This window comes from Pseudophryne corroboree, chromosome 4, assembly GCF_028390025.1.
Source record: "Pseudophryne corroboree isolate aPseCor3 chromosome 4, aPseCor3.hap2, whole genome shotgun sequence".
In the NCBI taxonomy this organism is placed as follows: Eukaryota; Metazoa; Chordata; class Amphibia; order Anura; family Myobatrachidae; genus Pseudophryne; species Pseudophryne corroboree.
Genome location: NC_086447.1, coordinates 487,423,353 through 487,450,157, shown reverse-complemented (window position 1 = coordinate 487,450,157; position 26,805 = coordinate 487,423,353). Strand labels below are relative to the sequence as shown.

Here is a 26,805-nt window from a genome sequence, read left to right as displayed (position 1 = left end):
GCCCACCTCCTGCTCTAAGGATCAGGTTCTAGACTGTGCACTTGAATTATACATATGTTACCTTATGCTGGACTAATGCCCTCATTCCGAGTTGATCGCTAGCTGCTTTCGGTCGCAGCTCGGCGATTAGGTGAAAAAGAGGCATTTCTGCACATGCGTACGGGCCACAGTACGCACGCGCAAAGTACTTTCACACAAAACTATGCAGTTTTACACAAGGTCGAGCAACGCTTTTCTGTCGCTCTGTTGTTCGGTGTGTGATTGACAGGCAGTGGTTGTTTCTGGGTGGTAACTAGCCGTTTTCAGGGAGTGTGCTAAAAAACGCAGGCGTGACAGGTAAAAACGCAGGCGTGCCTGGGGAAACGGGAGAGTGGCTGGCCGAACGCAGGGCGTGTTTGTGATGTCAAAGCAGGAACTAAACTGACTGAAGTGATCGCAAGGTAGGAGTAGGTTTTGAGCTGCTCAGAAACTGCATGAAATTTTTTTCGAGCAGTTCTGCTAACCTTTCGTTCGCACTTCTGCTAAGCTAAGATACACTCCCAGAGGGCGGCGGCCTAGCGTGTGCAATGCTGCTAAAAGCAGCTAGCGAGCGATCAACTCGGAATGAGGGCCTATATTGTATTTTCTACGGTGCATTGCTGTTATTAATCTGTTATTAATCTGGTACATTATCATGCATGCAGCAGCAGCTGAATTTACTGTATATATTTATAAAGGGACTCAGATGTTGCACCCTCTAATAGTTAGTCAAATCAATAAGGTGGCAGGCCACACCCCCTCTGCAGCCTTGCCACACCCCTAAACATGGGCCCCTACCACTACATTCCCCCGGTAAGCACTACATGCCCCAGTCCGACACTGGACACACCCCTCTGACGGTGCACCCCCTAATAAAATGTGCTGCGCACGCCAGTGGGTAAGTGCATGCGTAAGTGATTGAATTGAGCATATTTTTCAAACACAATTATTAATACAGGTCGTGTAAACTGAATTGCACAGTTCATTTCATGTTACAAAGCAAAGATGTTAATGCAGTTCTTAACTTTTATTTTGCATGCGTGCACAGAAAATACTGCCTGTTTATGCACAGAAATATTTGCCAGTTTTATTTTTATACTGCAATGAGCTAGATGTTGCCCCCACTGAATCATAAATATGTCTATGCATTATAAATGTGCTCCCTGCAGCAGAACATGGGTTTTGCCATATAGTAAAACTGTACTTTTTATTTGTCTGATGTACTCCTACCAGTACATCAGACCAATTGTATTTATAGCTGAAAGTTATTGGGGAGGGGGGAACTCAGCAACTAAATAATCCCCCAGGGGCTATCCAATTAGCCCCGAAAGTTGGCACTATTGGGAATTTTTTTCACCTGCCCGGAGTCAGCAAAAAAAAAAAACCTCGATAATTGACCTGTTTTTGCAATTTCGGATGAGAAAACACATGGATCTGGGAACTTTTAGGGATCCTATGTGTTTTTTCGCACGAAAATGTTTTTTGTTTTATTTAGGTGAAAAACAGGCAGTTGAATTATCCGAAAAAAATAACACCGCAAAATTTGCAGTACAGCCAGTTTTTTAATTCCCCCATTGTCTTTTACATTGACACAATGGGGCAGATGTATTAAGCCTGGAGACGGCATAAGGAAGGCCTTCCATAAGCATATCTTCTAAGTACAACAGTGAAGTCTGCAAAGTAAGGGACGCACATTGGGGCAGATATATTAAGGCAGATATATTAACCTGGAGAAGGCATAAGGAAGTTCATGGTGTTAAAATGCACTAGCCAATCAGCTCCTAACTGTTAATTTACATATTGGAGCTGATTGGCTGGTGCATTTATCATCTTGCACTTATCACTGGTTTATCACTTCCTTATGCCTTCTCCAGGTTAATACATCTGCCCCAATGTGCGTCCCTTACTTTGCAGACTTCACTGTTCCTGTTGTACTTAGAAGATATGCTCATGGAGGGCCAATTGCAAATTTCCATGATACTGTGCCTCCATTTATTTTGCCTCTCTTGAGGTCCAGGGAGCTCCCCAAAACTTGGAAGTCTCCTGGACATTCTGTAAGATTAGGCAAGTATGATCTGAGCACATTGATCTTGGTACTTTCTTAGGTGGCCATTCGGAGCGCCATAGAAGGGGCCGAATATTGGGAGTCATTCCGAGTTGATCGCTAGCTGCCGTTGTTCGCAGTGCAGCGATCAGGCTAAAAATCGGCATTTCTGCACATGTGTATGCACCGCAATGCGCACGTGCGACGAACGGGTACAAATGCATTTGTTGTTTTGCACAGGTTCTAGCGAAGTTTTCAGTCCCACTGACGGCCGCAAGAAGATTGACAGGAAGGGGGCGTTTCTGGGTGTCAACTGACCGTTTTCAGGGAGGGTTTGCAAAAACGCAGGCGTGTCTGAAAAAACGCAGGCGTGGCTGGGCGTTCGCTGGGCGGGTGTATGACGTCAAATCCGGACACGAATAGGCTGAAGTGATCGCAAGCGCTGAGTAGGTTCAGAGCTACTCTGAAACTGCACAAACTGTTTTTGCAGAGCTCGGCTGCACATGCGTTCGCACTTCTGCTAAGTTAAAATACACTCCCCAGTGGGCGATGGCATAGCGTTTGCACGGCTGCTAAAACTAGCTAGCGAGCGATCAACTCGGAATGACCCCCATTGATATTATGACATCACGCTTAGGAGGCTGGGTCACCAGGACCAAGAAAAAGAGCAATGCCAGGAGCATCCTTAGGATGCTGCAGTCAAATCTATAGCGGCTGTATGGTCCCATACCAGACATCCTGCAAGCCAAATGCAGGTGCCATTGGGCAGCAATGGTGCCGCCCCCTAAGCCCTACGCTGCAGCATCACTCGCACACCCCTAGTTATGAACTTGGGGCCTATTTCAAACCTGATCGCACGCTAGGTTTTTTCGCTGCGCTGCGATCAGGTCAGAACTGCGCATGCGTATGCACCGCAATGCGCACGCGCGTTGTTAGGGTACAAAGCGAATTGTTGCTGTGCAATGGATTTAATGAAGAATCCATTCGCACAGCCGATCGCAAGGAGAGTGACAGGAAGAAGGCCTTTGTGGGTGGCAACTGTCCGTTTTCTGGGAGTGTTTGGAAAAACGCAGGCGTGTTCAAGCGTTTGCAGGGTGGGTGTCTAACGTCAATTCTGGTCCTGAACAGGCTGAAGTGATTGCAGCGGCTGAGTAAGTCCTGGGCTACTCAGAAACTGCACAAACACTTTTTGTACAACTCGACTGCACATGCGATCGCACACTTGCAAAACTAAAATACACTCCCCTATGGGTGGCGACTATCTGCTCACAGCACTGCAAAAAATAGCTAGCGAGCGATCAGGTCTGAGTGACCCCCTTGGTCACCATGTTCTACAATTCTAATCAGTTTATTTTTCTGACTGAGCTAATAATGTCATTATTTTCTAGTATACGGAATACATTTATAAATCTCAAAGATTAGTTAGTATAGTTACATGTAATGTAATTCAATATATTTAACAAAATTGTATATGACATATTCTATTCGTACATTGCACATACATGTTATATTTATATACTGCTGACACAGCCGTTTTCTTTTTATGATTTTATGCTGTAGAACTTCCCAAGGGAGGTAAGGAACAGGATGGGATGGAACTGTAGCTGGCATAGACGGGAAGTTCATAAGAATGTCACCACATTATCACAGACGTCCTCTGCCTCTTGGCTAGCAATTAAAAACCTGCAAGGAAGAATGGGGTGGGGAGATGTCCGATTTGGGAGGGATATTCATCCTGCTTTAAAGTGATCTTAAAATGTAAAATATAGTTTATATACCAGGCAAATATAGAATATATATATATATATATATATATATATATATATATATATACACACGGCTAAGCTCTCACCATAGTAAACTCATTCACCATAATACATATGTAATAGGGTTTTAGTTCATGAATGAATTGATCAATGCATTTAGGGCCTAAGTCAAGGTTGATTGCAAAATAACATTTTCCTCTAAAGGACAAAACCGTGTTCAGTGCAGATGGGAGAGATGTAACATGTGCAGAGAGAGTTAGATTTGGGTGGGGTGTGTTCAAACTGAAATCTAAATTACAGTGTAGAAATAAAGCAGCCAGTATTTACCCTGCACAGAAACAATATAACCCACCCAAATCTAACTGTCTCTCTGCAAATGTTATATCTGCCACACCTGCAGTGCACATGGTTTTGCCCATTAGGCTGGGGAAAATTTTATTTTGTAGTCAACCTTGGATTAGGCTCTTAAGCTTACAACCACGTCACGGACCCCATTTTTTACTCAGAATTATGAACACTCAGAACACTATCACTTAGAATTATGAACACTATCACTCAGAATTATGAACCTGGTAATTGCTATCAGCTCAAAGTTAAACTGAAAATATGCTAACTGGTTTAAAGCTCACCTACCAACTAACTTATGGCTTTTAAAGGTTAAACAGTCATCAAGTATAGCTTCTGCAGTACCACTAAAAAACAGCTGACGCAGGTTAAAATAAATTTAGCTTAATCAGAGGTGCATGGGGCAGCTGTGGTCACAAAAATGTTAATTAAAAATGAACCAAAATACACAAAAGCAGAAATCCACTGCATTCGCCAGTCTTAGGTTTGAGGTGCGAAGTGGTATGTGACCGCATTGTTTAAATAAATAGAAAAACACAGAGCTGAGCATGCACCATAGTAAACTCAACAACATGGATGATACCATAAAATGTACTCATGCTTCCAGTGATCATGTGGTAAATTATTTAGATGTATCTATTCCGAGGACAATTGAAGAGTTCAAGACAAGCATGTATACAAAATCTACTGATATGAACACGATGCTACATTCAAGCAGACATGTTCCTTTGGCAATGAAGAAGGGTTTACCCTTCTCTCAGTTCCCCAGTGGTTCTCAAACTCGGTCCTCAGGACCCCACGCGGTTCATGTTTTCCATGTCACCCAGCATGTGCACTGTGTATGATCAACTGTCACATTTTAAAAATCTACAGGTGACCTGCAACTCATGAACCGTGTGTGTTCCTGAGGACCGAGTTTGAGAACCTGTGGATTAGAAGAATCACAAGTAATGAATGTGAGATGCGTGATCAGATGAACATTATGCTCAATACATTTTTGGAAAGAGGCTACAAACTGGTAGACTTTGAAAAAGCCAAACAAAAAGCCTTGTCTATACCTAAAGATGAGTGTTTAAAAATTAAAGAGAAAACAAAACAGGTTCTCCCTTTTGTTATGCCGGGTACACACTAGATGATGTGTTTACCCGGTGATATCGGCTGCGGTAGGTCTCAGCGGGGTGCCCACATTGGGATGTGTATATGTTGGGAGCAGCATGGAGGGAAGGAGCTGGGCCATGCTGTGTTCGGCAGCATGGCATCGCTTGCATCATCGCCAGATTTAACTGCATGTACAGCCTACGGGCAATGTCACAAGCGACTCGCGGGAGCGTGCATTGCTGACAATATAGTTGGGAAACACTGGATGATTTGAACTATATGTAATTCTGAAACATTGGAATCGGGCATATTGTTCAAAAAGTAATTCAGTGTGTACCCAGCTTTAGTCAATTTAATACAGTGAGTCAGGTAGTGGGTAAAAAAATTAAAGAAACTATGGCCCATGATTATGTCTGCTAAAAACATTCCTTCTTTAAAAAAACACCAGGTTGCTGAATTGTTACAAATGTGGTTGTAGTTTAAAATTTTTGTTGGTACATAATGATGTCACATCAAAAACAGCAACTATTGCTAGTAATTTCTTGGCACAATGTGCACAACATGCCGATATCTAGAGACAGGATCATACTTTATCTTCCCGCATTTTGGAAATAAGATCTTTATAAGGCATGTATGGTCTTGCTCAAGCAAAATTGTAGTGTACATTATTAGTTGTCCATGCTGTCTTATCTATGTGGGCTAGACAATCTGTGCCTTTAAAGAGAGGGCTACTCAGCATCGATCTGTGATCATTCTTGCATTAGAAGGTAAGACTATGGAGTAGCCTGTCTTATGACATTTTGTAGCGGCAAGATATTTACTAGCTACTCTAATGCTGGCCATACAGTAGGTCGATATCGTGTACAAATACACGATATCGACCTATCATTCGACCCATTGCATGCACATCGTGCATATTAATGGGTGCGAATATGATGCGATGCGTGGCCACAGCTAATCATATGCGCTGCAGATATGATCAGTTGCGGAGGTACGATAGATTGTATGATGCAGTAGAACTATACAATCTATTGCATGCCCGGCAGCTGGCAGGGGGGATCATTAGTACGACTCGTATCTAATGTGAGTCCTACTAATGTATGGCCAGCATAAGATACATAATTGTGGACCGTATTCCCCCCCGCTGGAAAGAGGAGGGGACAAGGCTAAAAAACTGATCCAGTTCGAGTCTAAATGGATATTTAGATATTTGTTCACTCTGCGCTTATTTAGTAGGGTCCATAAGATGATTGAAAACACATGCAGCAATATTAATAATTTAATATAATATATCTTATATCAAAAAATATATATAACAGAAATAAACATAAAGCATAAATATCAAGAATAATTTACATGTCATGACAAATGGATATTTCTCTAACGTCCTAGTGGATGCTGGGAACTCCGTAAGGACCATGGGGAATAGCGGGCTCCGAAGGAGGCTGGGCACTCTAGAAAGATTTATGACTACCTGGTGTGCACTGGCTCCTCCCACTATGACCCTCCTCCAAGCCTCAGTTAGATTTCGTGCCCGGCCGAGGTTGGATGCACACTAGGGGCTCTCCTGAGCCCTTAGAAAGAAAGTATAGTTTTAGGTTTTTTATTTTCAGTGAGACCTGCTGGCAACAGGCTCACTGCAGCGAGGGACTAAGGGGAGAAGAAGCGAACTCGCCTGCTTGCAGCCGGATTGGGCTTCTTAGGCTACTGGACACCATTAGCTCCAGAGGGATCGACCGCAGGCCCAGTCCTTGGTGTTCGGTCCCGGAGCCGCGCCGCCGTCCCCCTTACAAAGCCAGAAGCAAGAAGAGGTCCGGAAAAACGGCGGCAGAAGACATCAGTCTTCACCAAGGTAGCGCACAGCACTGCAGCTGTGCGCCATTGCTCCTCATGCACACTTCACACTCCGGTCACTGAGGGTGCAGGGCGCTGGGGGGGGCGCCCTGAGCTGCAATAAAAACACCTTGGCTGGCAAAAATACCACAATATATAGCCCCAGAGGCTATATATGTGGAAAATACCCCTGCCAGAATCCAGAAAAAAGCGGGAGAATAGGCCGCGGAAAAGGGGCGGAGCTATCTCCCTCAGACACACTGGCGCCATTTCTCCTTCACAGATCCGCTGGAAGGAAGCTCCCTGGCTCTCCCCTGCAGTCTACACTACAGAACAGGGTAAAAACAGAGAGGGGGGGCACTAAATTTGGGCGCAATATTTATATATAATATTAAAAGCAGCTATAGGAGACATAACTCAGTTAGTCCCTGCATTATATAGCGCTCTGGTGTGTGCTGGCATACTCTCACTCTGTCCCCCCAAAGGGCTTTTGTGGGTCCTGTCCTCATTCGGAGCATTCCTTGTGTGTGTGCGGTGTGTCGGTACGGCTGTGTCGACATGTTTGATGAGGATAATGATGTGGAGGCGGAGCAGATGCCTTTAGAAGGGATGTCACCCCCTGCGGGACAGACACCTGAGTGGATGGGCTTATGGAAAGTAATGAGTGCACGTATAGACTCCTTATATAAAAAAATCGACGACATGCCAAATGTGGGACAGCCGACTTCTCAGCTCGTGCCTGCCCAGGCGTCGCATGGGTCGCCAGGGGCTCTAAAACGCCCGCTACCTCAAGCAGACCCAGATGTCGACACTGATACTGACACCAGTGTCGACGACGATGAGTCAAATCTGATGCCCACTAAGGCCATTCACTGCATGATTGAGGCAATGAAAGAGGTGTTAAACATTTCTGATATAACTACAGGTACCACTAAAAAGGGTATTATGTTGGAGAGAAAAAACTACCCGTAGTTTTTCCCCCATCAGATGAATTAAATGAAGGGCATTATACTTAGGCCAGCTATTGCGTCAGCTTGGATGTGCAGTGCTGCCGCTGCGTGGTCAGATAAACTGTCAGAAAATATTGACACATTAGACAGAGACACGATCCTGTTAACCATAGACCATATAAAAGACTCAGTCTTATATATGAGAGATGCACAGAGGGAAATCTGCCGGCTGGCATCTAAAGTAAGTACATTGTCCATTTCTGCTAGGAGAGGCTTATGGACTCGCCAGTGGACAGGAGATGCGGATTCAAAAAAGCATATGGAAGTGTTACCATATAAGGGTGAGGAATTATTTGGGGATGGTCTCTCGGACCTAGTTTCCACAGCAACGTCTGGGAAGTCAGCATTTTTACCCCATGTCCCCTCACAGCCTAAGAAGGCGCCGTTTTATCAGGTTCAGTCCTTTCGGACCCAGAAAAACAGGCGTGGAAAAGGCGGGTCTTTTCTGTCCAGAGGCAGAGGTAGGGGAAAAAGGCTGCAACAAACTGCAGGTTCCCAGGAGCAAAAGTCCTCCCCCGCTTCTTCTTCCAAGCCCGCCGCATGACGGTGGGGCTCCACAGGCGGAGCCAGGTACGGTGGGGGGTCGCCTCAAAAATTTCAGCGATCAGTGGGTTCGCTCACAGGTGGATCCATGGATCCTGCAAATAGTATCTCAGGGGTACAAGCTGGAATTCGAGGCGTCCCCACCCCACCGGTTCCTAAAATCTGCCTTGCCGATTGCTCCCTCAGACAGGGAGGCGGTGCTAGCGGCAATTCACAAGCTGTATTCCCAGCAGGTGATAATCAAGGTACCCCTACTTCAACAAGGCCGGGGTTATTATTCCACACTATTTGTGGTACCGGACGGTTCGGTGAGACCCATTCTAAATTTGAAATCCTTGAACACATACATAAAGAAATTCAAGTTCAAGATGGAATCGCTCAGGGCGGTTATTGCAAGCCTGGACGAGGGGGATTACATGGTATCCCTGGACATCAAGGATGCTTACTTGCATGTCCCCATTTACCATCCTCACCAGGAGTACCTCAGATTTGTGGTACAGGATTGCCATTACCAATTTCAGACGCTGCCGTTTGGACTGTCCACGGCACCGAGGGTATTTACCAAGGTTATGGCGGAAATGATGATACTCCTTCGAAGAAAGGGAGTTTTAATTATCCCGTACTTGGACGATCTCCTAATAAAAGCGAGGTCCAAGGAACAGTTGTTGGTGGGAGTAGCACTATCTCAGGAAGTGCTGCACCAGCACGGCTGGATTCTGAATATCCCAAAGTCACAGCTGGTTCCGACGACACGGCTACTGTTCCTGGGTATGATTCTGGATACAGTCCAGAGAAAAGTGTTTCTCCCGGAGGAGAAAGCCAGGGAGTTGTCATCTCTAGTCAGAGACCTCCTGAAACCAAAACAGGTATCAGTGCATCACTGCACGCGGGTCCTGGGAAAGATGGTGGCTTCTTACGAAGCCATTCCCTTCGGCAGGTTCCATGCCAGAATCTTTCAGTGGGACCTGTTGGACCAGTGGTCCGGATCGCATCTTCAGATGCATCGCTTAATAACCCTGTCTCCAAGAACCAGGGTGTCTCTACTGTGGTGGCTGCAGAGTGCCCATCTTCTAGAGGGCCGCAGGTTCGGCATACAGGACTGGGTCCTGGTGACCACGGATGCCAGCCTTCGAGGCTGGGGGGCAGTCACACAGGGAAGAAACTTCCAAGGACTATGGTCGAGTCAGGAGACTTCCCTTCACATAAATATTCTGGAACTAAGGGCCATCTACAATGCCCTAAGTCAAGCAAAATCCCTGCTCCTACACCAGCCGGTGCTGATCCAGTCAGACAACATCACGGCAGTCGCCCATGTAAATCGACAGGGCGGCACAAGAAGCAGGATGGCGATGGCAGAAGCCACAAGAATTCTCCGATGGGGGGAGAATCATGTACTAGCACTGTCAGCAGTGTTCATTCCGGGAGTGGACAACTGGGAAGCAGACTTCCTCAGCAGACACGACCTCCACCCGGGAGAGTGGGGACTTCACCCAGAAGTCTTCCAGATGCTGGTAAACCGTTGGGAAACACCACAGGTGGACATGATGGCGTCCCGTCTCAACAAAAAGTTAAAAAGATATTGCGCCAGGTCAAGGGACCCTCAGGCGATAGCTGTGGACGCTCTAGTGACACCGTGGGTGTACCAGTCGGTTTATGTGTTCCCTCCTCTGCCTCTCATTCCAAAGGTATTGAGAATAATAAGAAAGCGAGGAGTAAACACGATTCTCGTGGTTCCGGATTGGCCAAGACGAGCGTGGTACCCGGAACTTCAAGAGATGCTCTCAGAGGACCCGTGGCCTCTACCGCTCAGACAGGACCAGATACAACAGGGGCCCTGTCTGTTCCAAGACTTACCGCGGCTGCGTTTGACGGCATGGCGGTTGAACACCGGATCCTAAAGGAAAAGGGTATTCCGGAAGAAGTCATTCCTACGCTTATTAAGGCCAGGAAAGATGTTACGGCAGCGCATTATCACCGCATATGGCGAAAATATGTTGCATGGTGCGAGGCCAATAAGGCCCCAACAGAGGAATTTCAACTAGGTCGATTTCTGCATTTCCTGCAAGCAGGAGTGGATATGGGCCTAAAACTAGGCTCCATTAAAGTACAGATCTCGGCTCTGTCGATTTTCTTTCAAAAAGAACTAGCTTCAGTACCTGAAGTTCAGACTTTTGTAAAAGGAGTGCTGCATATTCAGCCCCCGTTTGTGCCTCCAGTGGCACCTTGGGATCTCAACGTGATGTTGAGTTTCTTAAAATCACATTGGTTTGAGCCACTTAAAACCGTGGATCTGAAATATCTCACGTGGAAAGTGGTCATGTTATTAGCCTTGGCTTCAGCCAGGCGAGTGTCAGTATTGGCGGCTTTATCATGTAAAAACCCTTATCTGATTTTCCATATGGATAGGGCAGAGTTGAGGACTCGTCCCCAATTTCTCCCTAAGGTGGTGTCAGCGTTTCACCTGAACCAGCCTATTGTGGTGCCGGCGGCTACTAGTGAATTGGAGGACTCCAAGTTGCTAGACGTTGTCAGGGCCCTGAAAATATATGTTTCCAGGACGGCTGGAGTCAGAAAATCTGACTCGCTGTTTATCCTGTATGCACCCAACAAATTGGGTGCTCCTGCTTCTAAGCAGTCTATTGCTCGCTGGATTTGTAGTACAATTCAGCTTGCACATTCTGTGGCAGGCATACCACAGCCAAAATCTGTAAAGGCCCATTCCACAAGGAAGGTGGGCTCATCTTGGGCGGCTGCCCGAGGGGTCTCGGCTTTACAACTTTGCCGAGCAGCTACTTCGTCAGGGGCAAATACGTTTGCAAAATTCTACAAATTTGATACCCTGGCTGAGGAGGACCTGGAGTTCTCTCATTCGGTGCTACAGAGTCATCCGCACTCTCCCGCCCGTTTGGGAGCTTTGGTATAATCCCCATGGTCCTTACGGAGTTCCCAGCATCCACTAGGACGTTAGAGAAAATAAGAATTTACTCACCGGTAATTCTATTTCTCGTAGTCCGTAGTGGATGCTGGGCGCCCATCCCAAGTGCGGATTGTCTGCAATACTTGTATATAGTTATTGTTAACTAAAAGGTTATTGTTGAGCCATCTGTTGAGAGGCTCAGTTTTTTTTTTTCATACTGTCAAACTGGATATAGTATCACGAGTTGTACGGTGTGATTGGTGTGGCTGGTAAGAGTCTTACCCGGGATTCTAAATCCTTCCTTATTATGTCTGCTCGTCCGGGCACGGTGTCCTAACTGAGGCTTGGAGGAGGGTCATAGTGGGAGGAGCCAGTGCACACCAGGTAGTCATAAATCTTTCTAGAGTGCCCAGCCTCCTTCGGAGCCCGCTATTCCCCATGGTCCTTACGGAGTTCCCAGCATCCACTACGGACTACGAGAAATAGAATTACCGGTGAGTAAATTCTTATTTTATACTTAATACTGTAGCCCCAATGGGTTTAAATGAAAATTGTAATCTTTTATGTTTTTTATAATGTAGCCATCTATTAGTATTTGAAAGTGTTCTTGGTGAGGAGATACACATATATTTATTCTAGAGATGTGCGGCTGGCACTTTTCATGTTTTGTGTTTTGGTTCTAATTCCACTTTCGTGTTTTGGTTTTGGCTTGGTTTTGCCAAAACCACCCTTTCGTGTTTTGGTTTTGGTTTTTGATCTGGATGATTTTTTAATAAAACTTAAAAACAGCTAAAATCACAGAATTTGGGGGTAATTTTGCTCCTATGGTATTATTAACCTCTATAACATTCATTTCCACTCATTTCCAGTCTATTCTAAACACCTCACACCTCACAATATTGTTTTTAGGCCTAAAAGTTGCACCGAGGTGGCTGTATGACTAAGCTAAGCAACACAAGTGTGCGGCACAAACACCTGGCCCATCTAGGAGTGGCAGACAGGATGGCAGATTTAAAAAATAGGCCCCAAACAGCACATCATACAAAGAAGAAAAAGAGGTGCAATGAGGTAGCTGGATGACTAAGCTAAGCGACACAAGTGTGTGGCACAAACACCTGGCTCATGTAGGAGTGGCACTGCAGTTGTAGACAGGATGGCACTTAAAAAATACTAGGCCCTAAAAGCACGTCATGCAAAGATGAAAAAGTGGTGCAATGAGGTAGCTGTATGACTAAGCTAAGCGACACAAACAATTGGCCCATCTAGGAGTGGCACTGCAGTGTCAGACAGTAGGGCAGATATGAAAAAAGGCCCCAAACAGCACATAATGCAAAGATGTTAAAGAGGTGCAATGAGGTAGCTGTATGACTAAGCTAAGTGACACAAGTGTGCGCCACAAACACCTGGACCATCTAGGAGTGGCACTGCAGTGGCAGACAGGATGGCACTATTCAAAAACTAGGCCCCAAACAGCACATCATGTAAAGAAGAAAAGAGGTGCAATTAGGTAGCTGTATGATTTAGCTAAGTGACACAAGTGTGCGGCACAAACAACATGGGACATGCTGGAATTTGCCCAGATTTAATACATGCACAATATTGGTAGCACAGGAGAGCGTACCCCTAAACCACACACACACACACACACACACACACACACACACACACACACACAGCAAAGCCTGTAAAATTTATTTGGGTAATAATAACCCTTTTTTCTCTATCGTCCTAGTGGATGCTGGGGTTCCTGAAAGGACCATGGGGAATAGCGGCTCCGCAGGAGACAGGGCACAAAAAGTAAAGCTTTCCGATCAGGTGGTGTGCACTGGCTCCTCCCCCTATGACCCTCCTCCAAGCCTCAGTTAGATTTTTGTGCCCGGCCGAGAAGGGTGCAATCTAGGTGGCTCTCCTAAAGAGCTGCTTAGAAAAGTTTAGCTTAGGTTTTTTATTTTACAGTGAGTCCTGCTGGCAACAGGATCACTGCAACGAGGGACTTAGGGGAGAAGAAGTGAACTCACCTGCGTGCAGGATGGATTGGCTTCTTGGCTACTGGACATCAGCTCCAGAGGGACGATCACAGGTACAGCCTGGATGGTCACCGGAGCCTCGCCGCCGGCCCCCTTGCAGATGCTGAAACAAGAAGAGGTCCAGAATCGGCGGCAGAAGACTCCTCAGTCTTCTAAAGGTAGCGCACAGCACTGCAGCTGTGCGCCATTTTCCTCTCAGCACACTTCACACGGCAGTCACTGAGGGTGCAGGGCGCTGGGAGGGGAGCGCCCTGGGAGGCAAATGAAAACCTATTTGGCTAAAAAATACCTCACATATAGCCTCCGGGGGCTATATGGAGATATTTAACCCCTGCCAGAATCCACTAAAGAGCGGGAGACGAGCCCGCCGAAAAAGGGGCGGGGCCTATCTCCTCAGCACACAGCGCCATTTTCCTTACACAGCTCCGCTGGTCAGGACGGCTCCCAGGTCTCTCCCCTGCACTGCACTACAGAAACAGGGTAAAACAAGAGAGGGGGGGCAAAATAGTGGCAAAAATTATATTATAAAAGCAGCTATACAGGGAGCACTTATTATAAGGCTATCCCTGTCATATATAGCGCTTTGGTGTGTGCTGGCAAACTCTCCCTCTGTCTCCCCAAAGGGCTAGTGGGGTCCTGTCTTCGTTAAGAGCATTCCCTGTGTGTCTGCTGTGTGTCGGTACGTGTGTGTCGACATGTATGAGGACGATATTGGTGTGGAGGCGGAGCAATTGCCAAATATGGGGATGTCACCTCCTAGGGGGTCGACACCAGAATGGATGCCTTTATTTTTGGAATTACGGGATAGTGTCAACACGCTAAAGCAGTCGTTTGACGACATGAGACGGCCGGACAATCAATTAGTGCCTGTCCAGGCGCCTCAAACACCGTCAGGGGCTGTAAAACGCCCTTTGCCTCAGTCGGTCGACACAGACCCAGACACAGGCACTGATTCCAGTGGCGACGGTGACGAATCGACCGTATTTTCCAGTAGGGCCACACGTTATATGATTTTGGCAATGAAGGAGGCGTTACATTTAGCTGATACTACAGGTACCACTAAACAGGGTATTATGTGGGGTGTGAAAAAACTACCTATAGTTTTTCCTGAATCAGAAGAACTAAATGAGGTGTGTGATGAAGCGTGGGTTGCCCCCGATAAAAAGATGCTAATTTCAAAGAAGTTATTGGCTTTATACCCTTTCCCGCCAGAGGTTAGGGCGCGCTGGGAAACACCTCCTAGGGTGGACAAGGCGCTCACACGCTTATCTAAACAAGTGGCGTTACCCTCTCCTGAGACGGCCGCACTTAAAGATCCAGCAGATAGGAGGATGGAAAATATCCAAAAAAGTATATACACACATACAGGTGTTATACTACGACCAGCTATAGCGACAGCCTGGATGTGCAGTGCTGGAGTAGCTTGGTCAGAGTCCCTGATTGAAAATATTGATACCCTGGATAGGGACAATGTTTTACTGTCTTTAGAGCAAATAAAGGATGCATTTCTTTATATGCGTGATGCACGGAGGGATATCTGCACACTGGCATCACGGGTAAGTGCTATGTCCATTTCGGCCAGAAGAAGTTTATGGACGCGACAGTGGTCAGGCGATGCGGACTCAAAACGGCATATGGAAGTTTTGCCGTATAAAGGGGAGGAGTTATTTGGAGTCGGTCTATCAGATTTGGTGGCCACGGCTACAGCCGGGAAATCCACCTTTTTACCTCAAGTTACTCCCCAACAGAAAAAGACACCGACTTTTCAACCGCAGCCCTTTCGTTCCTTTAAAAACAAGAGAGCAAAGGGATATTCATATCTGCCACGAGACAGAGGAAGGGGGAAGAGACAGCAACAGGCAGCTCCTTCCCAGGAACAGAAGCCCTCCCCCGCTTCTACAAAAGCCTCAGCATGACGCTGGGGCTTCTCAAGCGGACTCGGGGGCGGTGGGCGGTCGTCTCAAGAATTTCAGCGCGCAGTGGGCTCACTCGCAGGTAGATCCCTGGATCCTGCAGATAATATCTCAGGGATACAGGTTGGAACTAGAGACAGATCCACCTCGCCGTTTCCTGAAGTCTGCTTTACCAACGTCCCCCTCCGAAAGGGAGACGGTCTTGGAAGCCATTCACAAGCTGTACTCTCAGCAGGTGATAGTCAAGGTACCTCTTCTACAACAAGGAAAGGGGTATTATTCCACTATATTTGTGGTACCAAAGCCAGATGGCTCGGTAAGACCTATTCTAAATCTGAAGTCCTTGAACCTGTACATAAAGAAGTTCAAGTTCAAGATGGAGTCACTCAGAGCAGTGATAGCGAACCTGGAAGAAGGGGACTTTATGGTATCCTTGGACATCAAGGATGCGTACCTCCACGTTCCAATTTACCCCTCACACCAGGGGTACCTCAGGTTCGTCGTACAAAACTGTCACTATCAGTTTCAGACGCTGCCGTTCGGATTGTCCACGGCACCTCGGGTCTTTACAAAGGTAATGGCCGAGATGATGATTCTTCTTCGAAGAAAAGGCGTATTAATTATCCCATACTTGGACGATCTCCTGATAAGGGCAAGGTCCAGAGAACAGCTAGAGATGGGATTAGCACTGTCTCAAGAAGTGCTAAAACAGCACGGGTGGATTCTGAATATTCCAAAATCCCAGTTAATGCCAACAACTCGTCTGCTGTTCCTAGGGATGATTCTGGACACGGTTCAGAAAAAGGTTTTTCTCCCGGAGGAAAAAGCCAAGGAGTTATCCGAGCTTGTCAGGAACCTCCTAAAACCAGGAAAGGTGTCTGTACATCAATGCACAAGAGTCCTGGGAAAAATGGTGGCTTCTTACGAAGCAATTCCATTCGGCAGATTCCACGCAAGAATTTTCCAGAGGGATCTGTTGGACAAATGGTCAGGGTCGCATCTTCAGATGCACCAGCGGATAACCCTGTCTCCAAGGACAAGGGTATCTCTTCTGTGGTGGTTGCAGAGTGCTCATCTATTGGAGGGCCGCAGATTCGGCATACAGGATTGGATCCTGGTGACCACGGACGCCAGCCTGAGAGGCTGGGGAGCAGTCACACAAGGAAGAAACTTCCAGGGAGTGTGGACGAGCCTGGAAACGTCTCTTCACATAAACATTCTGGAACTAAGAGCAATCTACAATGCTCTAAGCCAGGCAGAACCTCTGCTTCAGGGAAAACCGGTGTTGATCCAGTCGGACAACATCACGGCAGTCGCCCATGTGAACAGACAGGGCGGCACAAGAAGCAGGAGTGCAATGGCAGAAGCTGCAAGGATTCTTCGCTGGGCAGAGAATCATGTGATAGCACTGTCAGCAGTGTTCATCCCGGGAGTGGACAACTGGGAAGCAGACTTCCTCAGCAGACACGACCTTCACCCGGGAGAGTGGGGACTTCATCCAGAAGTCTTCCACATGCTGGTATCCCGTTGGGAAAGACCAATGGTGGACATGATGGCGTCTCGCCTCAACAAAAAACTGGACAGGTATTGCGCCAGGTCAAGAGATCCGCAGGCAATAGCTGTGGACGCGCTGGTAACGCCTTGGGTGTACCAGTCGGTGTATGTGTTTCCTCCTCTGCCTCTCATACCAAAAGTATTGAGAATTATACGGCAAAGAGGCGTAAGAACGATACTAGTGGTTCCGGATTGGCCAAGAAGGACTTGGTACCCGGAACTTCAAGAGATGATCACGGAAGATCCGTGGCCTCTACCTCTAAGGAGGGACTTGCTTCAGCAGGGTCCCTGTCTGTTTCAAGACTTACCGCGGCTGCGTTTGACGGCATGGCAGTTGAACGCCGGATCCTAAAGGAAAAAGGCATGCCGGAAGAAGTCATTCCTACTTTGATTAAAGCAAGGAAGGAAGTAACCGTGCAACATTATCACCGCATTTGGCGAAAATATGTTGCGTGGTGCGAGGATCGGAGTGCTCCGACGGAGGAATTTCAACTGGGTCGATTCCTACATTTCCTGCAATCAGGATTGTCTATGGGTCTCAAATTGGGATCTATTAAGGTTCAAATTTCGGCCCTGTCGATTTTCTTCCAGAACGAATTGGCTTCAGTCCCTGAAGTCCAGACTTTTGTTAAGGGAGTGCTGCATATACAGCCTCCTGTGGTGCCTCCAGTGGCACCGTGGGATCTCAATGTGGTTTTGGACTTTCTAAAATCTCATTGGTTTGAACCACTAAAAAATATGGATTTGAAATATCTCACATGGAAAGTGACCATGCTACTAGCCCTGGCTTCGGCCAGGAGAGTGTCAGAACTGGCAGCTTTATCTTACAAAAGCCCATATCTGATTTTCCATTCGGACAGGGCGGAACTGCGGACTCGTCCGCATTTTCTCCCTAAGGTGGTGTCAGCATTTCATCTGAACCAGCCTATTGTAGTGCCTGCGGCTACAAGTGACTTGGAGGACTCCAAGTTACTGGACGTTGTCAGAGCATTGAAAATATATATTGCAAGGACAGCTGGAGTCAGAAAATCTGACTCGTTGTTTATATTGTATGCACCCAACAAGATGGGTGCTCCTGCGTCTAAGCAGACGATTGCTCGTTGGATCTGTAGCACAATCCAACTTGCACATTCTGTGGCAGGCCTGCCACAGCCTAAATCTGTAAAGGCCCACTCCACAAGGAAGGTGGGCTCATCTTGGGCGGCTGCCCGAGGGGTCTCGGCATTACAACTTTGCCGAGCAGCTACGTGGTCAGGGGAGAACACGTTTGTAAAATTTTACAAATTTGATACTCTGGCTAAGGAGGACCTGGAGTTCTCTCATTCGGTGCTGCAGAGTCATCCGCACTCTCCCGCCCGTTTGGGAGCTTTGGTATAATCCCCATGGTCCTTTCAGGAACCCCAGCATCCACTAGGACGATAGAGAAAATAAGAATTTACTTACCGATAATTCTATTTCTCGGAGTCCGTAGTGGATGCTGGGCGCCCATCCCAAGTGCGGATTATCTGCAATAATTGTACATAGTTATTGTTAACTAATTCGGGTTATTGTTGTAGGGAGCCATCTTTCAGAGGCTCCTCTGTTATCATACTGTTAACTGGGTTTAGATCACAAGTTGTACGGTGTGATTGGTGTGGCTGGTATGAGTCTTACCCGGGATTCAAAATTCCTCCCTTATTGTGTACGCTCGTCCGGGCACAGTACCTAACTGAGGCTTGGAGGAGGGTCATAGGGGGAGGAGCCAGTGCACACCACCTGATCGGAAAGCTTTACTTTTTGTGCCCTGTCTCCTGCGGAGCCGCTATTCCCCATGGTCCTTTCAGGAACCCCAGCATCCACTACGGACTCCGAGAAATAGAATTATCGGTAAGTAAATTCTTATTTTCTCTGACGTCCTAAGTGGATGCTGGGGACTCCGTCAGGACCATGGGGATTAGCGGCTCCGCAGGAGACAGGGCACAAAACTAAAGCTTTAGGATCAGGTGGTGTGTACTGGCTCCTCCCCCTATGACCCTCCTCCAAGCCTCAGTTAGGTTTTTGTGCCCGTCCGAGCAGGGTGCAATCTAGGTGGCTCTCTTAAGGAGCTGCTTAGAAAAAGTTTTTAGGTTTATTATTTTCAGTGAGTCCTGCTGGCAACAGGCTCACTGCATCGAGGGACTTAGGGGAGAGAAGTTCAACTCACCTGCGTGCAGGATGGATTGGCTTCTTAGGCTACTGGACACCATTAGCTCCAGAGGGAGTCGGAACACAGGTCTCACCCTGGGGTTCGTCCCGGAGCCGCGCCGCCGACCCCCCTTGCAGATGCTGAAGATTGAAGGTCCAGAAACCGGCGGCAGAAGGCTCTTCAGTCTTCTTGAAGGTAGCGCACAGCACTGCAGCTGTGCGCCATTGTTTGTCACACACTTCTCACCAACGGTCACGGAGGGTGCAGGGCGCTGCTGGGGGCGCCCTGGGCAGCAATGTAAATACCTTTTATGGCTAAAAAATACATCACATATAGCCCTTGAGGCTATATGGATGTATTTAACCCCTGCCAGATATTACAAACTACGGGAGAAAAGCCCGCCGGAATAGGGGGCGGGGCTTATTCTCCTCAGCACACAGCGCCATTTTCCTGCTCAGCTCCGCTGTGAGGAAGGCTCCCAGGACTCTCCCCTGCACTGCACTACAGAAACAGGGTAAAACAGAGAGGGGGGGCACTTTTTATGGCGATATTTTATATATTTAAGCTGCTATAAGGATACAACACTTATATAAGGTTGTTCCCATATATATTATAGCGCTTGGGTGTGTGCTGGCAAACTCTCCCTCTGTCTCCCCAAAGGGCTAGTGGGGTCCTGTCTTCGATAAGAGCATTCCCTGTGTGTCTGCTGTGTGTCGGTACGTGTGTGTCGACATGTATGAGGACGATGTTGGTGTGGAGGCAGAGCAATTGCCGGTAATGGTGATGTCACCCCCCAGGGAGTCGACACCGGAATGGATGGCTTTGTTTATGGAATTACGTGATAATGTCAGCACATTACAAAAATCAGTTGACGACATGAGACGGCCGGAAAACCAGTTGGTACCTGCCCAGGCGTCTCAGACACCGTCAGGGGCTGTAAAACGCCCTTTACCTCAGTCGGTCGACACAGACCCAGACACGGACACTGAATCTAGTGTCGACGGTGAAGAAACAAACGTATTTTCAAGTAGAGCCACACGTTATATGATCACGGCAATGAAGGAGGCTTTGCATATCTCTGATACTGCAAGTACCACAAAAAGGGGTATTATGTGGGGGGTGAAAAAACTACCTGTAGTTTTTCCTGAATCAGAGGAATTGAATGATGTATGTGATGAAGCGTGGGTTAACCCAGATAGAAAAGTGCTAATTTCAAAAAAGTTATTGGCATTATACCCTTTCCCGCCAGAGGTTAGGGCGCGCTGGGAAACACCCCCTAGGGTGGATAAGGCGCTCACACGCTTATCAAAACAAGTGGCGTTACCGTCTCCTGATACGGCCGCCCTCAAGGATCCAGCTGATAGGAGGCTGGAAACTACCCTAAAGAGTATATACACACATACTGGTGTTATACTGCGACCAGCCATCGCCTCAGCCTGGATGTGCAGTGCTGGGGTGGTCTGGTCGGATTCCCTGACTGAAAATATTGATACCCTGGATAGGGACAGTATTTTATTGACTATAGAGCAATTAAAGGATGCTTTTCTTTATATGCGAGATGCTCAGAGGGATATTTGCACTCTGGCATCGAGAGTAAGTGCGATGTCCATATCTGCCAGAAGAAGTTTAGGGACGCGACAGTGGTCAGGTGATGCGGATTCCAAACGACATATGGAAGTATTGCCGTATAAAGGGGAAGAATTATTTGGCGTAGGTCTATCGGATCTGGTGGCCACGGCAACTGCCGGAAAATCCACCTTTTTACCTCAGACCCCCTCCCAACAGAAAAAGACACCGTCTTTTCAGCCGCAGTCCTTTCGGTCCTATAAGAACAAGAGGGCAAAAGGACAGTCATATCTGCCCCGGGGCAGAGGAAGGGGTAAGAGAGGGTAGCAAGCAGCCCCTGCCCAGGAACAGAAGCCCTCCCAGGTTTCTGCAAAGCCCTCAGCATGACGCTGGGGCTGTACAAGCGGACTCAGGAGCGGTGGGGGGTCGACTCAGGAATTTCAGCGCACAGTGGGCTTGCTCACAGGTGGACCCTTGGATCCTGCAGGTAGTATCTCAGGGTTACAGGTTGGAATTCGAGAAGTCTCCCCCTCGCCGGTTCCTAAAGTCTGCTTTGCCAACGTCTCCCTCAGACAGGGCGACGGTATTGGAAGCCATTCACAAGCTGTTTTCTCAGCAGGTGATAGTCAAGGTACCCCTCCTACAACAGGGAAAGGGGTATTACTCCACGCTATTTGTGGTACCGAAGCCGGACGGCTCGGTAAGACCTATTCTAAATCTGAAATCTTTGAACCTGTACATACAAAAATTCAAGTTCAAGATGGAATCACTCAGAGCAGTGATAGCGAATCTGGAAGAAGGGGACTTTGTGGTGTCCCTGGACATAAAGGATGCTTACCTGCATGTCCCAATTTGCCCTTCACATCAAGGGTACCTCAGGTTCGTGGTGCAAAACTGTCATTATCAGTTTCAGATGCTGCCGTTTGGATTGTCCACGGCACCTCGGGTCTTTACCAAGGTAATGGCCGAAATGATGATTCTTCTGCGAAGAAGAGGCGTATTAATTATCCCTTACTTGGACGATCTCCTGATAAGGGCAAGGTCCAGAGAACAGCTGGAGGACGGAGTAGCACTAACCCAAGTAGTGCTGCAACAACACGGGTGGATTCTGAATTTTCCAAAATCTCAGTTGACCCCGACAACACGTCTGCTGTTCCTGGGAATGATTCTGGACACGGTTCAGAAAAAGGTGTTTCTTCCGGAGGAGAAAGCCAAGGAGTTATCCGAACTTGTCAGGAACCTCCTAAAACCAGGAAAAGTGTCTGTGCATCAATGCACAAGAGTCCTGGGAAAGATGGTGGCTTCTTACGAAGCAATTCCATTCGGCAGATTCCACGCACGAACTTTTCAGTGGGATCTGCTGGACAAATGGTCCGGATCGCATCTGCAGATGCATCAGCGGATAACCTTATCGCCACGGACAAGGGTGTCTCTTCTGTGGTGGTTGCAGAGTGCTCATCTGTTAGAGGGCCGCAGATTCGGCATACAGGACTGGGTCCTGGTGACCACGGATGCCAGTCTGAGAGGCTGGGGAGCGGTCACACAGGGAAGAAACTTCCAGGGAGTATGGTCAAGCCTGGAGATGTCTCTTCATATAAATATACTGGAGCTAAGAGCAATTTACACTGCTCTAAGCCTGGCAAAACCCCTGCTTCAGGGTCAGCCGGTGTTGATCCAGTCGGACAACATCACGGCAGTCGCCCACGTAAACAGACAGGGCGGCACAAGAAGCAGGAGAGCAATGGCAGAAGCTGCAAGGATCCTTCGCTGGGCGGAAGATCATGTGATAGCACTGTCAGCAGTGTTCATTCCGGGAGTAGACAACTGGGAAGCAGACTTCCTCAGCAGACACGATCTACACCCGGGAGAGTAGGGACTTCATCCAGAAGTCTTCCACATGATTGTGAACCGTTGGGAAAAACCAAAGGTGGATATGATGGCGTCTCGCCTCAACAAAAAACTGGACAGGTATTGCGCCAGGTCAAGAGACCCTCAGGCAATAGCTGTGGACGCTCTGGTAACACCGTGGGTGTACCAGTCAGTGTATGTGTTTCCTCCTCTGCCTCTCATACCCAAAGTACTGAGAATTATACGGCAAAGGGGAGTAAGAACGATACTCGTGGCTTCGGATTGGCCAAGAGGAACTTCAGGAGATGTTCACGGAAAATCCGTGGCCTCTACCTCTAAGACGGGACCTGATTCAGCAGGGACCGTGTCTATTCCAAGACTTACCGCGGCTGCGTTTGACGGCTGGGCGGTTGAACGCCGAATTCTAAAGGAAAAAGGCATTCCAGAAGAGGTCATTCCTACACTGGTTAAAGCCAGGAAGGAGGTGACTGCACAACATTATCACCGCATTTGGAGAAAATATGTTGCGTGGTGTGAGGCCAGGAAGGCCCCCTCGGAGGAATTTCAACTGGGTCGATTCCTACATTTCCTGCAAACAGGATTGTCTATGGGCCTCAAATTGGGGTCCATTAAGGTTCAAATTTCGGCCCTGTCGATTTTCTTCCAGAAAGAATTGGCTTCAGTTCCTGAAGTCCAGACTTTTGTAAAAGGAGTACTACATATACAGCCCCCGGTTGTGCCCCCAGTGGCTCCGTGGGACCTGAATGTAGTTTTGGATTTTCTCAAATCCCATTGGTTTGAGCCACTCAAATCGGTGGATTTGAAATATCTTACATGGAAAGTAACCATGCTACTGGCCCTGGCTTCAGCCAGGAGAGTATCAGAATTGGCGGCTTTATCGTATAAGAGCCCATATCTGATTTTCCATTCGGACAGGGCAGAACTGCGGACGCGTCCTCAGTTTCTGCCTAAAGTGGTGTCAGCGTTTCACCTGAACCAGCCTATTGTGGTGCCTGCGGCTACTAGCGATTTGGAAGATTCCAAGTTGCTGGACGTTGTCAGGGCATTGAAAATATACATTTCAAGGACGGCTGGAGTCAGAAAATCTGACTCGCTGTTTATACTGTATGCACCCAACAAGCTGGGTGCTCCTGCTTCTAAGCAGACGATTGCTCGTTGGATTTGTAGCACAATTCAACTTGCACATTCTGTGGCAGGCCTGCCACAGCCTAAATCTGTCAAGGCCCATTCCACAAGGAAGGTGGGCTCATCCTGGGCGGCTGCCCGAGGGGTCTCGGCATTACAACTCTGCCGAGCAGCTACGTGGTCGGGGGAGAACACGTTTGTAAAATTCTACAAATTTGATACCCTGGCTGAAGAGGACCTGGAGTTCTCTCATTCGGTGCTGCAGAGTCATCCGCACTCTCCCGCCCGTTTGGGAGCTTTGGTATAATCCCCATGGTCCTGACGGAGTCCCCAGCATCCACTTAGGACGTCAGAGAAAATAAGATTTTACTTACCGATAAATCTATTTCTCGTAGTCCGTAGTGGATGCTGGGCGCCCATCCCAAGTGCGGATTGTCTGCAATACTTGTACATAGTTATTGTTACAAAAAAATCGGGTTGTTATTTGTTTTGAGCCGTCTGTTCAGAGGCTCCTACGTTTGTCATACTGTTAACTGGGTTTAGATCACAAGTTATACGGTGTGATTGGTGTGGCTGGTATGAGTCTTACCCGGGATTCAATATCCTTCCTTATTGTGTACGCTCGTCCGGGCACAGTATCCTAACTGAGGCTTGGAGGAGGGTCATAGGGGGAGGAGCCAGTACACACCACCTGATCCTAAAGCTTTAGTTTTGTGCCCTGTCTCCTGCGGAGCCGCTAATCCCCATGGTCCTGACGGAGTCCCCAGCATCCACTACGGACTACGAGAAATAGATTTATCGGTAAGTAAAATCTTATTATTTGGAGCTATTATAATAATATCCAGCACAGGCGAGCATACCCCTACACCACACAGGGCAAACCCTGTAAAAATTATTTGGATTAAGTATTAATAACCCCTTTATTTGGAGTAAATAATATACAGCACAGGACAGCACCACTGAATTTATATGGCAGCACCACTGGACTGGATTTATACGGATTTATATGGAATTATACGTCAGGATCACTGGAATTATAAGGCAGGATTACTGGAATTATATGGCAGGATTACTGGAATTATACGCCAGTACCACTGGAATTATACGGCAAGATTACTGGAATTATACGGCAGGATTACTGGAATTATACGGCAGTACCACTGGAATTATACGGCAGGATTACTGTAATTATACAGCAGGATTACTGGAATTAGACGGCAGGATCACTGGAATTAGACGGCAGGATTACTGGAATTATACACCAGTACCACTGGAATTATACGGCAGGATTACTGGAATTATACGGCAGGATTACTGGAATGATACGGCAGGATTACTGGAATTATACGCCAGTACCACTGGAATTATACGTCAGGATTACTGTTATTATACGGCAGGATTACTGTAATTATACAGCAGGATTACTGGAATTAGACGGCAGGATCACTGGAATTAGACGGCAGGATTACTGGAATTATACACCAGTACCACTGGAATTATACGGCAGGATTACTGTAATTATACGGCAGGATTACTGGAATGATACGGCAGGATTACTGGAATTATACGCCAGTACCACTGTTATTATACGGCAGGATTACTGGAATTATACGGCAGGATTACTGGAATTATACAGCAGGATTACTGTTATTATACGGCAGGATTACTGGAATTATACGGCAGCATTACTGGAATTATACGGCAGCATTACTGGAATTATACAGCAGGATCACTGGACACTGAGAGAACAGAGACACGTCCTCTCTCTACACTCTCCAATGCCCCACGAGGGAGAATACCTATCGGTATGCTGGGTGTCGGGATTCCGGCACCGGTATACTGTGCGCCGGGATCCCTACAGCCGGCATACTGAAGACCACCCCCTCTGTTACATGTTTTTAAAGTGTTTTGATAACGTTATTTCTAGATGCCATGGTGATGGTTTTCTGTTTAATTCCTAGCCTGCGTAAACCCTCTGACGAATGTGACGTCATTATGGTGGGTGGTGACGGAAGTCAGGATGGGCAACCCGGGCATCTGCATGTGTAGGTGACTTGTCTTTATAATGTAAGAGACCAGTTTTGTACTTTTATCCTTGACAAAAGATATAAAAAACATCTGAAATGTTGGCGTAACAAAATGGATATACTGAGATAATGGAAACACCAAGGAGTGCTGTCTGCTTGCTTACATATTGGTGAGCTGAGGTTCATTTGTGGAAGTGCACCCGGAGGCTGTTATATTGAATTGGATTGCGTAGATAGATCTATCTATCTATATACATAGATCCTCAAATGGCTGGCACTCCATTTTATGATTTCTTGTATAGCCTGGGTGCGCTCCTCAATAAAAATTAACACCAGACCACACAGAATACCATTTTTTGACATTTCAGATGCTTTACTACATCTTATACCCCTTTCAGACATGCTCTAAATTCCCGGGTTTTTACACATGAACGCGCATCAACCCGGGAATTTGGTATGTCTGAAAGGCACCGACCCGGGAATGTGATCCGGGTCGCCAACCCTGCAATTGACCTGGGTTTTTCCCGGGTTTTTCTTCCCTGGTTGGCTTCCCGGGTTAAGTCTGAAAGGCGCGACCCGGGAATTTGCTCTCTGGCTGCATGAAAATGTTTTCATTGGTCAGAAAGGGCCGCCTGATGCCTGCTGATGACCTCATCAGCGGCAGACGGAGGGGAACAGACGCCACAGCAGCATGGGAGGAAGCAGAGAGCTTTGCTGTGAAGTGTGGCAGTGCCAGAGTGCAGAAGGCACACAGAGCTATGCATGTATGTGTGCCAGTGCCAGAGAGTACCAGAGTAACACAGAGCTGTGCAGAGAAGTCTGCAGAAGTGTGCAGAGAAGTGTGCCAGAGGGTGCCAGTGAAGAGACTGCCATTTTGTTCATAATGACTGACTGGAAGGAGGAGGTGGTCCAGGAGCTACTACATGTGAGGGGTGAGGAGGAAATTAAATCACAAATAACAGGGACTGTTAAGGATACCATGATCT

At 47.4% G+C, this 26,805-nt stretch overlaps 1 protein-coding gene across 1 annotated transcript in view; it reads left to right on the top strand.

Moving 5' to 3' along the window:
• Positions 1 to 26,805, top strand: part of LOC134911526 (uncharacterized) — a 143,079-nt gene that overhangs the window by 114,519 nt on the left and 1,755 nt on the right. The gene's annotated exons all lie outside the window — the stretch shown is intronic.